This window comes from Pongo abelii, chromosome X (genome assembly GCF_028885655.2).
Source record: "Pongo abelii isolate AG06213 chromosome X, NHGRI_mPonAbe1-v2.0_pri, whole genome shotgun sequence".
In the NCBI taxonomy this organism is placed as follows: Eukaryota; Metazoa; Chordata; class Mammalia; order Primates; family Hominidae; genus Pongo; species Pongo abelii.
The window spans coordinates 147626264-147643928 of record NC_072008.2 but is presented as its reverse complement, the minus strand read 5'-3'; the positions used below and the strand labels follow the sequence as shown (position 1 = coordinate 147643928).

At 34.1% G+C, this 17665-nt stretch overlaps 1 pseudogene; it reads right to left on the bottom strand.

Annotated features, from left to right (window-relative positions):
* Positions 1–17665, bottom strand: part of LOC112130972 (melanoma-associated antigen C3-like) — a 644458-nt pseudogene that overhangs the window by 446074 nt on the left and 180719 nt on the right.

Here is a 17665-nt window from a genome sequence, read left to right as displayed (position 1 = left end):
TAAAGCATAACAAGAGCCACCTTTGGTCCAGTTCCCAACAAGTTCCTCACCTCCATCTGAGACCACCTCAGCCTGGACTTTATTATCCATATCACTATCAGCATTTTGGTCAAAGCAATTTGACAAGTCTCTAGGAAGTTTCAAACTTTCCCACATTTTCCTGTCTTCTTCTGAGCCCACCAGCCTGTTCTAACCTCTGCCTGTTGCCCAGTTCCAAAGTCACTTCCACATTTTCTGATACTCTTTTAGCAGCACCCCACTCTTGGTACCAATTTACTGTATTAGTCCATTCTCACACTGCTAATAAAGACATATCTGAGACTGGGTAATTTGTAAAGAAGAAGAGGTTTAGTGGACTCACAGTTCCACGTGGCTGAGAGGCCTCAAATCATGATGGAAGGCAAAGGAGGAGCAAAGGCACGTCTTACATGGTGGCAAGCAAGAGTGTATATGCGGAGAACTGGCTTTTATAAAATCATCAACTCTCATGAGGCTTATTCACTATCACAAAAACAGCATGGAACAACTGCCCCATGATTCAATTACCTCCCACCAGGTCCCTCCCATGACATATGGGGATTATGGGAGCTAAAATTCAAGATGACATTTGGGTGGGAACACAGCCAAACTGTATCAATAATCTATCAGAGGTTACTGGGTAGTGTAGCTTTACTCGTAAAAATACTGATTATTTGGTTCTTTTTCCTCATGATCGTTCTCTCAGTTGAAGTCTATCAGGAACTCTAATCAGATGCAGAATTTGTAGTGCAGTTAGTATCTTGAGAATTATTAGGTGATGAGTTATTGAATCTTCCCTTGGTGTAAATGATGGAAACAGGTACAAATATGTTTTTTAACAAATAAATCAGCTACATATGCTAAATAGATTGATTTTGTCATTCCACAATATATACATACCTCAAAAGCATCATGGCTAACATACATTTATTTAATTTTTACTTGTCAATTAAATGAAAAAAAATCTCAATTATGATGTTTTAATTGCATTTCAAAATTATTGAGTAAAATTCTTCCTCAGATGCATTAACCAAGTGCTGTGCTTTCATTGTTTCAATAGTCTCTCACTGAAAATCTACAGAATATGTGAAAAAGTAATTATTTTTATCTAACAGTTCCAAAGTGCTTTGATGGATGTGTTTTAAGTATTTGGTTTTTTGTAGACATACACCAAAGATGACTTTGTTTTCTACATGTAGCCAATAATTGTCATTTAAAAATATACTCTATGAAAGGAATTCACAGTAACAAAACTTCATTATGCAGATAACTTTCAAACATTCTCATCTTTGTTACTTAATGAAATAGAAACATTCCTTCAAGGTCTGCTGGAACTGATTGTGTATGTGTGTGTGAGAGTGTGTCTGTGTGCATGTGCACACAGATTGGAAAGGAACAAATAAATGTCTCTACTCACAAACTGTCTATATAGAAAAATCCCAAGAAATATGTATATATAAAACCTTGCAGAGAAAGTAAATGAATTAAGGTTTTGCAGTATAAGATCAACACACAAAAATCAATCATAATTCCACATACTGGTAATAAATAATTGGAAACTACAATTTAAAACAAAATTCAATTTATAATCACTCAGCCACATTACATATTTATTGATAAATCTAATAATATAGAAATGAGATATTTTTAAAATGTTATTGACTTTTTTAGTGAAGTTTCAGGTTTACAGAAAAGTGAGTAAGCAAAATGTATAGCAATTGACACATTTCCCCCTTATGCCCCCATTTTCCTCTTTCATTACCACTGTACATTTGTTTCAATTGATGAAAGAATACAAAAAGATTATTAATTAACGTTCACAGTTAACATTACAGTTCATTCTTTGTGTTGCCCATTCTATGGGTTTTGACAAATACATAATATTACATATCCACCATTATAGCATCATGCCAAATAATTTTCCTGTCCTAAAAATCCCCTGTGCCCCATATATTCATCCTTTCCTCCCTCAAGTATAAGCCTCTGGAAACTACTAACGTTATAGTTCTATAAGAATTATAGTTCTTATTTGTAGTTCTATAGAACAAAATCTCTATAGTTATACATTTTTTCCAGAATGTCATAGAGTTGGAATTACATAATATGCAGCCTTTACGGATTGGCTTCTTTCATTTAGTATTATGCATGTAAGATTCTTACATTTTTTTTTTGTAGCTATGTAGCTAATTTCTTTTTTATAAGTTTTTTTGCTTTTAACTGACACATAATATTTGTACATATTAATGGTAAACAGTGTGATGTTTTGATACATGCATATTTATTTTTTACTTTGCCCTAAATTTATCTTTATTTTTTATATTTAATTTTTATGAGTACACAGTAGGTTTATATATTTATGGAGTACATGAAATTTTTTATTGCTGAATAATTTTTCATTGTGTACATGTACCACAGTTCGTCTATATTTTATAATATTTATCATATACAGAAGGATATCTTGGCTGCTTCCATGTTTGGCAATATGAATAAAGCTGTTATAAACCTCTGTGTGCAAGGTTTTGTGTGAACATAATTTGTTTTTAACAAATTTAGGTAAAAACCTAGAAGAAAAATTGCTGGAATATATGGTAAGACTATATTTAGCTTTGTAAGAAATTGCCAGACTGCCTTTCAAATTGGCTGGACCATTTTGCCTTCCCACCAGAAAAGAATGAAAATTCACATTGCTGTGCATCTTCGGCAGAATTTGGTGCTTCCCATGCTTTGGATTTTGGCCATTCTATTAGTTATAGTGTAATATGCACTGCTGTTTTAATTTTTAATTCCTTAATAACATATGATGTGGAACATCTTTCCATGTGCTTATTTTCTATTTATATATCTTCTTTGGTAAGGTTTCTGTTCAGGTCTTTTGCCCATTTCTTAATGAGGTGGTTTGTTTTCTTACTGTTGAACTTTAAGAGTTTTTTGTATGTTTTGGATACCAGTTCTTTAACAGATATGTGCTTTTGCAAAGATTTTCTTCCAGTGTTTGGCTTGTATTTTCCTTCTTTTTAAATGTCTTTTGCAGAATAGCAATTATTTTTATTTTAATAAAGTTAATTTATCAATGTTTTCTTTCACAAATTGTGCTTTTGGAGTTGTATCTAAAAAGTCATATGTGAACCCAAAGTCATCTAGACTTCCTCCCATGTAATTTTCCAGCAGTTTTATATTTTGCATTCTACATTTGGGTGTGATTTATTTTGAGTTAATTTTTGTGAGAGGTATGATGTCTATGTCAACATTCATTTTCCTTTTGAACATGAATTTCTACTTCTTCCTGTACCATTTCTTGAAAATACTATCCTTTTTCCATCGAATCATGTTTGCTTTTTTGTCAAAGATCAGTTGATTATTTTTGTGAGGGTTCATTTCTCGACTCTCTGTTCCATTGATTTGTTTGTCTATTTGTTTGCCAGTACCACACTGTCATAATTTCTGTAGCTTCATAATGTATTAGAGTCTGGTAATTCAGTCCTCCCAGTTTGTTATTCTCTTTTAATATCTCCTTGGCTATTCTAGGTCTTTTGAATTCTACATAAACTTTAAAATTTGTATGTTGACATACAAAATAACTTGCTGGGATTTTGACTAGGATTGCATTGAATCTGTATATCACGTTTGGTACATCTGACGTCTTAATGATATTGAGTCTTTTTATCTGCCAACATGGACTATTTCTCCATTTATTTAGAACTTCTTTGATTTTTTTCTTCAACAGTTGGAGGAATTTTTGTTTTTCTTATGTATAGATCTTATAAATATTTTGTTAGATTTATATATTTGTTAGAATTTTGTACGTATATTTGTTAAAATTTTATTTTTTGTGCTAATGTAAAGACCATCGTGATTTAATTTCAAATTCCCAATGTTCATTGATAGTATTAAGACAGTAATTGACTTTCGAATAGTAACTTTGTATTCTGCAACCTTCTCATAGCCAGTTATTAGTTCCAGGAGTTTTTGCTGTTGTTGTTGTTGTTGATTCTTTTGGATTTTATTCTTAAACAATCATGTCATCTGAGAATAAAAGCGGCTTTATATTTTTCTTCCCAAACCATACATCTTTTATTTCTTTCTATTGTCTTTTTGCATTAGCTAGGACTTCCAGTATGATGTTGAATAGAAGACATGAGATGAAACATCCATGTTAGTGATCTTGCCTTGACCCTGGTTATATGGGGAAAGCATCCAGTTTCTCACTATGAAGTATGGTGTTAGTTCTACATTGTTTATAAATATCGTTTATCAAATTTGAGGAAGTTTCCCTCTATTCCTAGTTTGCTGAGAGATTTTTCTTATCATGGATATTTGTTGGATTTTGTCAAGTACATTTTCTGCATTTATATGATCATATGATATTCTTGTTCAGCCTGTTGATGTGATGGATTGCATTAATTGATTTTTGAAACTTAAACCAGCCTTGCATAGCTGAAATAAATCTCAGTTGTAATATAATTCTTTTTATACATTGTTGAGTTTTATTTGGTAGTATTTTGTTGAAGATTTCTGCAACTATGTTTATGGGAGATGTTGTAGTTGACCTTTCTTGTAATATCTTTGTCTGGTTTTGTTACTGAGGCATAAACAGGATCTTTATGCTGAAAACCACCAAATGCAGCTGGGACATATCGAGGAAAATTGAAATAAATCATGTGGCTTTGGATTGGAAGACTCAACATAATAAAAACAGTCAATCTTTTTCAAACTTTATCTGTATGATTAATGCAATTTCTACAAAAACACAACAGGATTAATTGTTTATATATATAATACAAGCTTATTTTAAAATGTATAAGAAAAGGCAGATAAACTAGATTAACTAAAACAATTTTAAATATGGAAAATAATGTTGGAGGAACCACACTACCTAATTTTAAAACTTTCTATATAGCTACAGTTATCAGTATTAAGACTGTGGAATTGGTGGAGGGATAGGCATGTAGGTCAACGGAATAGAAAACAGAGTTCATCAATACACCTACGAAGTACTACTGACTGAGAGCTGACAAACTTGCAAAGGCAATTTGAAGGAGGTAGGATACTCTTTTCAACAAATATATTGCAACAATTGGACAATCATAGACATACAACGAACATTGACTTAAATCTCACATCTTACTCAAAAATGAACCTAAAATAGATGAATCATGGATCTAAATGTAAAATGACAAATGATAAAATCTTTAAAAGAAAAATGTAAGATTTTTGTTAGTATCTGAGGGTTTCATGAAAAGCTTAGAAATGACATTGAAAACAAGATCCATAAAAGAAAAGTGTTAATATGTCCCTCATCAAAATTTAAAAAGCTTCAATCTGTGAAAAACCCTGTTAAGAGAATGTAAAGACAGGCATACCATATACCCAAAAAAGGACTGGTATCTAGAGTACATAAAGAACTCTCAAAACTCAGCGGTTAAAAAATAGGCAATCTAATTAGAAAATGGGCAAAAGAATAGAATTTACACTTCACCAAAGAGGATATGTGAATGGCAAATAGACACATGAAAAAATGTTTAAAATTGTTTGCCATTAGTGAAATGCAAATTAAAGCCACAATTAAACAGCATTACATGCTAATTAAAATGGATAAAATAAAAAATACCTATAACATCAAGCGCTTAAAAGTAAGCTGAGGAACTGGACCTCTCATACATTATTGATGGAAATGCAAAATTTTACAGTTATTTGGAAAAGAGTTTTGCAGTTTCTTTTAAAGTTGAACACATACTTACTGCACATCCTGGCAATTGTACTCCCAGGAGTGCAATTTAACCTGGAATAATGAAGTCCTATTAAATTAGTTTCTTTTGGCTGCTATAACAAATTAACACAAACTCAGTGGCTTAAAACAACAGAAATATATTCTCTCACAGTTCTGCAGAGGATAATAGGAATGTAAAATCAATTTCACTAGGTTGAAATCAAAGTGTTGGTAGAGCTTTACTTTCACCAGAAGCTCCATTGGAGAATCTGTTCTTCGATTCTTCCAGCTTTTGGTGGTTGCTGGCATTACTTGGTTTTTAGCAATATCACTCCACTATCCGCCTCCATGGTCATACTACCTACTCCTCTTCTTTCTGGGGCAATTTTTACTCTGCTTCCCTCTTATAAGGATGCTTGTGATTAGACTTAGGGCCTACCAGGATAATTCAGGATAATCTTCCCATCTCGAGGTCTTGAACTTAATCACATCTGCAAAGTATGTTTTGCCATATGAGGTAACATATTTAGTGGTTCTGGGGATTAAAACATAGATACCTTTGGGGACTGTTATTCAGCCTGCCACATTCATGTTCACACAAACTCTTGAATATGAAAGTTCATAGCAGTTTTATTCACAATATACCAAAGTGGAAACAATCCAAATGCCCTTCAATGGATAACAATAAATAAACTGTGGTATATTCATACAATTAAATACTACACAGTAATAAAAGAAATTAAACTACTGATTCCACAATAGTTGGCTAGTTGGCATTAATATCAAACCATTATGCCAAGTGGAAGAAGCCAGTCTCAAAATATATGATATTGTCTGATTCCATTTCTGTAACGTTCTTGGAAAGGCAAGACTACGTGACAGAGACTACATCAGTGGTTTTTCTAGGTGTTAGAGGGGTGGCGAAGGTGTGACTCTAAAGTGATGGTGCTAAGAAGTATTGGGAGTGATGGAACTGTTTTCTCTCCTGATTGTGGTAATTTTTACATGTATCTATACATGTGTTAAAATTCATAGAACTAAGTATCAAAAATAAGTCAATTTATTAATTTGAACAAATTTGGGCAGAAAGAATTTCTTCACAGAAACAGTGTGTACAAAGGACTAGAGGTTAAAGAGACTGTCACATTTATGTGACTTAGTAATGCTTTAATTTTGACTGAGAGAGGCATAGAACACAGGGATGTGGATGCAAAGAGAGGGAAAATGCTGGGATTTCAGTGGCTTTTTAATAATCATGGGATCAAGAGTGCAACACATTGATACTAAAATTGTGTCTGACAAATCTAATGACTGACAATAATAAATTAATATTCTCGTCTCCCATGCTGATTTCCTTCAATAACTGAAAGCTGGTGTCTGTAATAGGACAACCTGTGCTACGCCGCTACCACCACTACCACTGCAAACATCTGCAAGGAGACTGGTACCCCTGTGCCCACCAGCACCCCAACTCATTCAATAAATGTGCACCTCACTGTGCTGCCACTACTGCTGGCACATGTGAATGAGCATGGATACCACCACCACAGCCTGAAAAAGTGCTTTAGCAGGTGCCACCCATCAGAGTGTTGTAACCAGCAGTCCGAAAACACTTTGGTCCCTTTGATGCAGAAGGTTCATAACCTTGAGAGGTCAAATAACAAAGCCAGGTGCTCAAGAATAGAGAATAGAGAACCCAGAAATAATTCTGCACGCCTAACCTATACACAGCTGATCTTCCATAAAGTCACCCAAAACAGGCAGTGCAGAAAGGACACCCTATTCAATAAATGATGCTGGGATAACTGGCTAACCATATGCAGAAGATTGAAACTAAACCTATTCCTTACACTATATATAAAAATCAACTCAAGATGGATTAAAGACTTATATGCAAAATCTAAAACTAAAATACCCTGGAAATAACATTCTGGACATGGCAAATATTTCACAACGAAGATGCCAAAGCCAATTGAAACAAAAACAAAAATTGACAAATGGAACCTAATTAAACTAAAGACCTTCTGCACAGAATAAAAAAACTATCAGCAGAGTAAACAGACAACTACAGTATGGGAAAAACATTTGCAAACTATGTGTCTGACAAAAGTCTAATATCCAGAATGTTAAGTCAATTTACAAGCAAAAAACAAGCAACCCCATTAAAAAGTGGGCAAAGGATATGAACAGATACTTTCCAAAAGAAGACATTCATGCATCCAACAAGCATATGAAATAAAACTCAACATCAGTGATCATTACAGAAATGCAAATCAAAACCACAATGAGATATCATCTCACGCCAGCCATAATGGGTATTATTAAAAAACCAATAAATAACAGGTGCTGGTGAGGTTCAGGAGAAAAGGTAACACTTATACACTGTTAGTGGAAATGTAAATTAGTCCACCCACTGTGGAAAGCAGTGTGGTTATTGCTCAAAGACCTCAAGACAGAAATACCATTCGACCCAGCAATCTCATTACTGGGTATATACCCAAAGGAATATAAATCATTTTATTATAAAGGCACATGTACATAAATGTTCTTTGCAGCACTATTCACAATAGCAAGCACATGGAATCAACCTAGGTGCCCATCAACAGTGGATTGGATAAAAAAAAAATGTGGTACATATACACTATGGAATACTATGCAGCCAGAGAAAATAATGAGATTATGTCCTTTGCAGCAACGTGGATGGAGCTGGAGGCCTTATCTTAAGCAAATAAACACAGGAGAAGACGACCAAATACTGCATGTTTTCACTAAGAAGTGGGAGCCAAACATTGAGTACATGTGGACACAAAGAAGGCAACAACAGATACTGAGACCTAATTTGGAGTGGAAGGTGGGAAGAGGGTAAGGTAAAAAACTACCTATGGGGTACTATGCTGATTACCTGGATGATGAAATAATCTACACACCAAACCCCTACAACATGCCATTTACCTGTGTAACACCCCTGCACATATATCCCTGAACCTAAAGTAAAAGTGAAAATTAACATATGATGGCAGCTGTCTTAGGAATTGCAATTGGTATTGTGCTCCCTACTCAATGAAAGTTGGGTTTATGTTTTAGTTAGGATTAAGAAAAAAATGGTAATGTTGAGACTGCCTAAAGGGCAAAAATTTTCTGATAGAATTAAATTACTAGTATTTTATTTCATTCTGTTCATTCATGAATGACGTACCTAAGGAAATGTGTTTTCTGCCTCTATCATCACAGAATATAGAGAATCACTCAACGTGTCCTCTCAGGGACTTATATTATCTCAATATTTTCTCATTCAGCCTGCCTCCCTAGGCATATACTTAAACAATTTCCTTATTTCCTACTTAGGATTAATTTTATAGTATTACACATAGATTTGCATAAAATTTCAAAAAATAAATGATGATATAAATGTATTAGAATAAATTATTGATAGATCATGAAAAATTCTTCTGCCTTGCAGTAATAAGGAGCAATTGCATAGGATAGAAAAATAAAATAGGTCATTTTGCACATATTCTTTTGATATCTTATGTAGGTATTGCACAAACCAAGGCCCTGCCATCAGTTTATTTGGCTACATACTTCTTTCACATATAACATGCTTTAGTTATATTGAGCTATAGCTTAAGACTAAATGGTTAGAGTTCTATATAAGTTTATTTTTGATGTTATCACACCGATTTCTCAAAAATAAATGTTTTTGGTGGTGTTTTGTATTGATCACTACGTTAAATACCAGAGTATGTTGAAAATATTTGTATTATTTTGAGTAGCTTCTGTCATTTTTCCATATATTAGTTGAAATCAGTTTTTATTTGACATTTCCATTAAATCATTTCTGTACTACCAGTAAAGATATATTCCCATTTCTTGATTATCGTGTACAAGGTACAATTTAACAAGGTATAATATAACATACAAATAAATATAAAAAACAATCCCTATATTTTAATAGCTTACAGTCTAATTAAGGAAACAAAGCAGGTGTGCCTGTGTGCACATGTATACACCTACATGAAGATCAATAGCAAAACAAAGATATGTCATGGCAAAGCACAGATCTCAGAGCTGGAAGACTAAAATTTAATATTTGGCTCTTCCTCTTGTGTAACCATGAATAAGTTACTTAACTCTATCAAGTGTCTGGTTGTTTTATCCTTAATATAGCAGTAATAATGCACAGTGATATTGTTATTACTGATATTTAGTGAATTGTTCAAAGAATAGGCAACAGATGTTTGGGGAAGCTGGCTGAGTGGGAAAATATTGAGGAAATATAGGTCCATGAACAGGACTTTCCACTCCATTCTCATAAAGTGATCCTCTTGATTCTGAGATGATAGTGGCAGTAAACACATTTATTTCCTTAGGCCCATCATTTGTGACTAAGCAGACAGGGAAATTATATGGAATAATGTGTATGAAAACATAAAGGGTCTCATACCCAAACAGATGTAGTCCTTTTATTCTATTCAAATAGAACATCAGGACAATGACTGCAACCATTTAATGGACCTTCAGTTCAGATACTGTTTTATAGTACTTGAAGTTACCATGCTATTCTGGAAAGATTACAGGTTTTGAAGTCAGATCTATTGGATTTTGAATCATTACTTGAATAACGGATGATTAGGTAACACAGTGTATGTGACAATCTGATTCTTAATTTTGTCATTTTCAATGAGGATATCATTATCCATTTACCTCAGAGAGGCATTGTGAGGATTAAAATATTACTTAAAACATGTGATGTGGAACATATTTTTATTAAAGTGCACTCTCTTCTCAGGACTTCACAAGGACCACAGAAGTCTCAGTTGAGAAGTGTGAAATCCAACCTTTGAAATAGATTATGAAACATTAGTAAGTTTATCTGTGTATGTTAGAGTGTGTATGCAATTATAAATTGGTTTATAGCAAACCACAAGAACACAAAGGCATAACTATGATGCCCTTTTGTTGTTAGCCAACAATACCTACTCATTAGCAAAGGAGGGTATGGGTAGAGTGGTGCTTGTCCTTATCCAAATCTTATTGTTCCATTATACTGGCAGCTACTGTGGCAGACAGGACGATGAGGAAAGAGAAAGTCACCAGTAAAAAGGAGCCATTTGATGGTCCTTCTTGTCCTCTCCTAAGCCAGGGTGTTTCCTGCAATCTGTTTTCAAGAATATGTAAAGGTCAGTGGCTTGTTGTAATTCTGATATATTATTTTGTCATTTTAAGCAAAACTCCAATAATTTTGTTATTGTTTTTCTGTGTATCCTTCCTTCCACTATTTAGAGATTGTAAATGTTTTTCTTGTAAGAAAATGGACCAAATACCAATGACTCGGGTTATATTGCATTTGTTACGCAAGCTTTTTGGCAGGCACCTGCCTGTGAAAGAGAAAGAGCCAAGCACCACTTTATTGGACTTACTAATTTTAGGGTTGCCATGGCTTTAATTTGATTGTTATTTATTGAGCATTCAAACTGTGTTAGGGTGCATAAAGAACACACAGAAAGCATGATGTGGATATTAAGGATGTTATGCCCTAAAAAAGGAAGTCTATTAACTCAAATACAGAATGTATCCAATTCTGTAATTACTTGCAAAATCTTGATTTGGGAATTCATTTAGCTAGCTTTATATTTAGAAGGTATTTTTTATGTCTTTCTAGTTTAAAACTGTATTGCTCCAAATAGCATTTCAAGACACTAGTGTGCTGATGTTCACATATATGAAGCTATTGCTCCTCTCTTGTCACTTAATCAACAAATATCTCATGAAGTGCAGAGTACTTGGCAGATACAAAAGACCCTCAGTAAACTAAGTCCTCAGAGAATAAAACTATATTCATTCTGGATTAGTGTTGGAAAAGTTATTAGGTAAGGATAATGAACACCATAAGAATAATGAGGCTCAGTGGGGAGTTGAAGGAGGAGGGGTAAATTTGAGGTTGTCAGAAGAAACAATTCAGGGTTATACTGCAGCTTGATATAGAGGAATATGAAAGATTGCCCAGTTCTGCTCTACCAATCTCAACTGAGCACCAAGAATGTCTTAGGTCCCCTCCAAAGCACTGTAGATATAATAGTGAAGACAGATATGCTCTTTCTGTTTTGAGAAATTCACAGTCTACCTGCACAGATAGACAGGGAAATGTAATTATTACTTTGCTCAGCAAATATTTATTGAGTTCTCTTTTCAGATACTGTTCCTGGGGATGGAAAGACAGCGAATAAAAGACACAAAAATTTCTGCCCTCATGACCACATTATAAGTTAGACAGACTAATACAAAGGAGTATGTGTGTGTAGATATATCATCTATGTTTGTATCTATATCTAAGGAGATATAATTTTATATGTAATATAAAGAAGAGGAAGGGCATGTGCTGCTTCTACAGGAAGGTAGAGGAAGGCCTCAGTAGTAAGGTGACATTGCAGCATTTCATCTGAAGACATACTTACTCTATGCAAACATGAAAAAGTAAGCAATGTAGATATGGGTGTGAGGTGATACAGCATTCAAAACAGAGGGATTAGAAAATTTAAACACTTTAAAGAACATGGGCATTTTGTCTGTTGGAGATATAGCAAAAAGTCAGTAGGGCTGGAGGGAGCTGATAGGAAGATAACATAGGGCATGTCCCATATCTTATTTATTTTTGCATTCTCAATGCCTACCACTAATGAATGATTCCACTGAATGACTGACAAACTAAGAAGTGGACAAAAGAGAAACTGATTCTCAAGTTTGGGGCAATGGAGAGTGAATAAATACTATAGAAATATATAGATTCTATACCTAGGAAACCCTAAATACTCCAGCAAAAGGCTCCCGGAGCTGATAAACCACTTCAGTAAAGTTTCAGGATACGAAATCAATGTGTAAAAATCAGTAGCATTTCTATACATCTATAATGTTTAAGCTAAGGGCCACATCAAAAATGCAATCCCATTTACAATAGCCACAAAAATTACACATGAATACATCTAACCAAGGAGGAGAATGATCTCTACAAGAACTACAAACACTGCTCAAAGAAATCATAAATTACACAAACAAATAAAAAAAATTCCATGCTCATGGACTGGAAGAATCAATATAGTTAAAATGGCCATGCTGCCCAAAGAAAGCTACCAATTCAATGCTATTCCTATCAAACTACCAACGTCATTATTTGCAGAACTAGAAAAACTGTTTCAAAATTCATATGGGACAGAAAAACAGCCTGAACAGCTAAGGTAATCCTAAGCAAATAGGACAAAGCCTGAGGCAACTCACTACCCGACTTCAAACTATACTGTAAGCCTACTATAACCAAAACAACATACTACTGGTATAAAAACAAAGAAGAACAGACAAAAATAGACCAATGGAACAGAATAGAGAAACCAGAAATCAAGCTGCCATTAGACATTTTATCTTCAACAAAGTCAACAAAAATAAGGATAGGGAAAGGACAGTTTTTTTAATAAACGGTGCTGGGAAAGTTGGCTAGCCATATTCGGAAGAATAAAACTGAACCCCTACCAGTCACCATATAAAAAAATTAACTCAAGGTGGATTAAAGATTTAAATGTACGAACTCAAACTATAAGAACCCTAGAAGAAAACCTAGGAAACACCATTCTGGACATTGGCTTTGGGAAAGAATTTATGACTAAGTCCTCAAAGGCAATCGCAACAAAATAATAAATTGACAAGTGGAAACTAATTAAAGTAAAGGGCTTCCGTACAGCAAAAGAAGCTAGCGACAGAGTAAGCTGACACCCTACAGAATGGGAGAAAATATTCACAAACTATGCATCTAACAAAGGCCTAATACCCAGAATCTATGAGGAACAACTCAACAAACAAGAAACAAAGAGCCCCATTAAAAAACCAGCAAAGGACATGAACAGACACTCCTCGAAAAAGACATACAAGCACCCAATAAACATATGAAAAAATGTTCCACACCACCAATCACCAGAGAAATGCAAATCAAAATGTCAATAAGATATCACCTTACACTAGTCAGAATGGCTATTATTTAAAAGTCAAACAATAATAGATGCTGTGGAGGCTGTGGAGAAAGGGAATGCTTATACAATATTTGTGGGAATGTAAATTAATTCAGCCACTATAGAAAATAATTTAGAGATTTCTCAAAGAACTTAGAACTATCACTTGACCCAGGAATCTTACTACTGAGTATATATCCAAAAGAAAACAGATCATTCTACCAAAAAGACACATGCACTCACATGTTCATTGTAGCACTATTCACCATTGCAAAGACATGGAATCAACTTAGGTGCCCAAAAATGGTGGATTGCATAAAGAAAATGTGGCACAAATACACCATGGATTACTATGCAGCCATAAAAAATAATAAAATCATGTCCTTTGCAGCAACAATGATGCAGCTGGAGGCCATTATCACAAGTGAATTAACACAAAAACAGAAAACCGAATACTTCATGCTCTCACTTACAAGTGGGAGCTAAACATTGGGTACTCATGGACATGAAGATGGGAACAATAGACACTGGGGACTATTAGAGGTAGGAGGGAGGACAGGGGCAAGGATTGAAAAACTGTTGGTTACTATGCTCAGTACTTGGGTGACAGAAAAATCTGCATACCAAACCTCACCATCACCTAATATGCTCAGGAAAGAAACCTGCATGTATATACTCTGAATCTAAATAGAAACCCTAAGAATAAACCAGAAGTAAGCTAAGAGAGTTGTGCACAAATGTGCTCTGTTTGGTATTATATTGGGTGGCTATGGGGATTGGGAACTGCTTCTCAGAGGAGATAAACTTTGAAAACCCTGAAAACATGTAGATGTGCTTTAGGCTTCTTATCTGCCATCTAGCTACTGTGTGTTACCTCATTTTGTCATGTCTAAAATGGGACTAACATTAAAAATCCTGTCTAGCATGGTCTTCTTTTAAATTTCTTATTGTAAATGACAATTTATAATTGCATCTATTTATGGGGTACAAAGTGATGTTTTGCTTTATAAATAGAATGCGAAATAATTAAATTAACTAGTTAACATATCCATCACCTCAAATAGTTAACATATTTATGTAGTGGGAACATTAGAAATTTACTCTTTTATCACTTTAAAAATGTACAATCCTCTATTATTAACTATATTTACCATCCTGTGCAATAGATCCCAAAAACCTATTTCTCCTGCCTGAGATTTTGTACCCTCTGGCCATTATCTTCCCTTTCCCCTCACCCTCCAGCCTCTATAACAACTATTCTACTCTCTGCTACTATAAGTTCAATTATTTTAGATTTTACAATTAAGTGAGAACAGGTAGTATTTGTCTTTTTGTGCCTGGCTTATTTCACTTAGCATAATGTTCTCCAGGTTTATTCATGTTGTCACAAATGACAGATTTTTCTTATTTTAAAGGCTAAATAATATTCAATTGTCTATATATTCCACATAATCTCTATCCATTAGCCTGTTGATGGGCACTTAGGTTGATTCCATAATTTGATTACTGTGAATAGTGCCGAAATGAACATGGTTGTGTAGATATCACCCCAACAAAATGTTTTCAAACCTTTTGGGCAAATATTCAATACTCAAAAGTGAGATTGCTGGATTATATGGTACTTCTATTTTTACTTTTTTGAGGAATCTCCATGAATTTTTCCAGAAAAGCTGTCCAAATTTATATCCCCCATCAAAAGTGTACAAGGGTTTCTTTTCTCTACATTCTCACCAACACTTTTTATCTTTCAACTTTTTGATAATATCCATTCTGGTAGACATGAGGTGAAGGCTCATTGTGGTTTTAATGTGATTTTTAAATGATTAACAATATTGAGCATTTTGCTCATATCTGTTGGCCATTTGTATGTCTCCTTTAGAGAAACGTCTATTCAGGTCCCTTGCCCATTTTTAAATTGGGTATTTTGTTTACTTGCTATTGAGCTGTTTGAATTCCTTGTATATTTTGAATATTAACTCTTTACCAGGTATATAGCTTGCATATATTTCCTCCCTACCTGTAAGTATGTTGTCTCTGCACACTGTTATTTGCTTCTTTTAGGTTTGATGTAATCCCTATTGTCTATTTTTGCTTTTCTTGCCTTTACTCTTGGGGTCAAATCAAAAAAACCTTTGCCTAGACAAATACGTATTGTTCCCCCTATACATTTTTCAAGTAGTTTTATAGTTTCTGGTGTTATGTTTAAGTCCTAAATCCATTTTGAGTTGATTTTTGTATATGGTGTTGAATAAAAATCTAATTTCATTCTTCTGCATATGAATATCTCATTTTCCCAATGTCACTTATGGAACAGACTGTTCTTTTTGCATTGCGTATTCTTGGCACCTTTATTGAAAATCAGTTGAATGTACATGCATGGGTTCATTTCTGTTACATTGGTTGATGTGCCTGTTTTTTTTTTCTTTTGCCAGTACCTTGTTGTTTTTATTACCATAGCTTTTTAGTGTAGTTTGAAATCAGGTAATGTGATACCTTCAGCTTTTTTCTTTTGCTTATGGATGCTTTGGATATTTGATTTTTGTGTTCCATATAAATTTTAGGATTGTTTTTCTGTGAAAAATCACATTGTATTTTTGTCTTTATTTCAATAGTTTTAGCAGTACAAGTGGTTTTGGTTACATGGATAAGTTCTTCAGTGGTGGTTTCTAACAGTTTGGTGCACTCATCACCCGAGCAGTGTACACTATATCCAATATGTAGTCTTTTATCCCTTACCCCCTCCCACCCTTCCCCCCAAGTCCCCAAAGTCCATTATATTAATTGTTCTTATGTCTTTGCATTCTCTTAGCTTAGCTCTCACTTATAAGTGAGAACATATGATATTTGGTTGTCTATTCCTGAGTTATTTCACTTAGAATAATGGCCTCCAGCTCCATCCAAGTTGGTGCAAAGGCCATAATTTCATTCCTTTTATGGCTGAGTAGTATTTCATTGTGTATATGTACCACATTTTCTTTATCCACTCATTGGTTGATGGTCATTTAGGTTGGCTCCATATTTTTGCATCTGGGAATTGGGCTGCTATAAACATGAATGTGCATGTGTCTTTTTCATATGATGACTTCTTTACCTTTGGGTAGATACCCAGTGGTGAGATTGCTGGATCAAATGGTAGTTCTACATTGGTTCTTTAAGAAATCTCCATACTACTTTCCATAGTGGTTGCATTAGTTTACATTCTCACCAGCAGTGTAAAAGTGTTCCCTTTTCACTACATCCATTACAATATCTATTATTTTTTGACTTTTTAATTATGGCCATTCTTGCAGGAGTAAGGTAGTATCTAATTGTGGTTTTAATTTGCATTTCCCTGATAATTAGTGTTGTTGAGCATTTTTTCTTATGTTTGTTTTCATATGTTTGTGTATCTTCTATTGAGAATGTTCTATTCACATCTTTTGCCCAATTTTTTATGGGATTATTGGTTCATTTCTAGCTAATTTGTTTGAGTTCCTTGTATATTCTGAATATTGGTCCTTTGTCAAATGTAAAGATTGTGAAGATTTTCTCCCACTCTGTGGGTTGTCTGTTGTACTCTGTTGATTTATTATTATTTTGCTGTTCAAAGGCTTTTTAGTTTAATTAGGTCCCATTTATTTATTTTTATTTTTGTTGCATTTGCTTTTGGGTTCTTGGTCATGAAATCTTTGCCTAAGCTAATGCCTAGAAGGGTTTTTCTGATGTTATCTTCTCGCATTTTTATGGATTCAGGTCTAGATTTAAATCTTTAATCCATCTTGAGTTAATTTTGTATAAGATGAGAAATGAGGATCCAGTTTCAATCTTCTACATGTGGCTTGCCAGTTTTCCCAGTACCATTTATTGAATACAGTGTCCTTTCCCCACTTTATGTTTTTGTTTGCTTTGTTGAAGATCAGTTGGCTGTAAGTATTAGATTTGGCTTTATTTCTGGGTTCCCTATTCT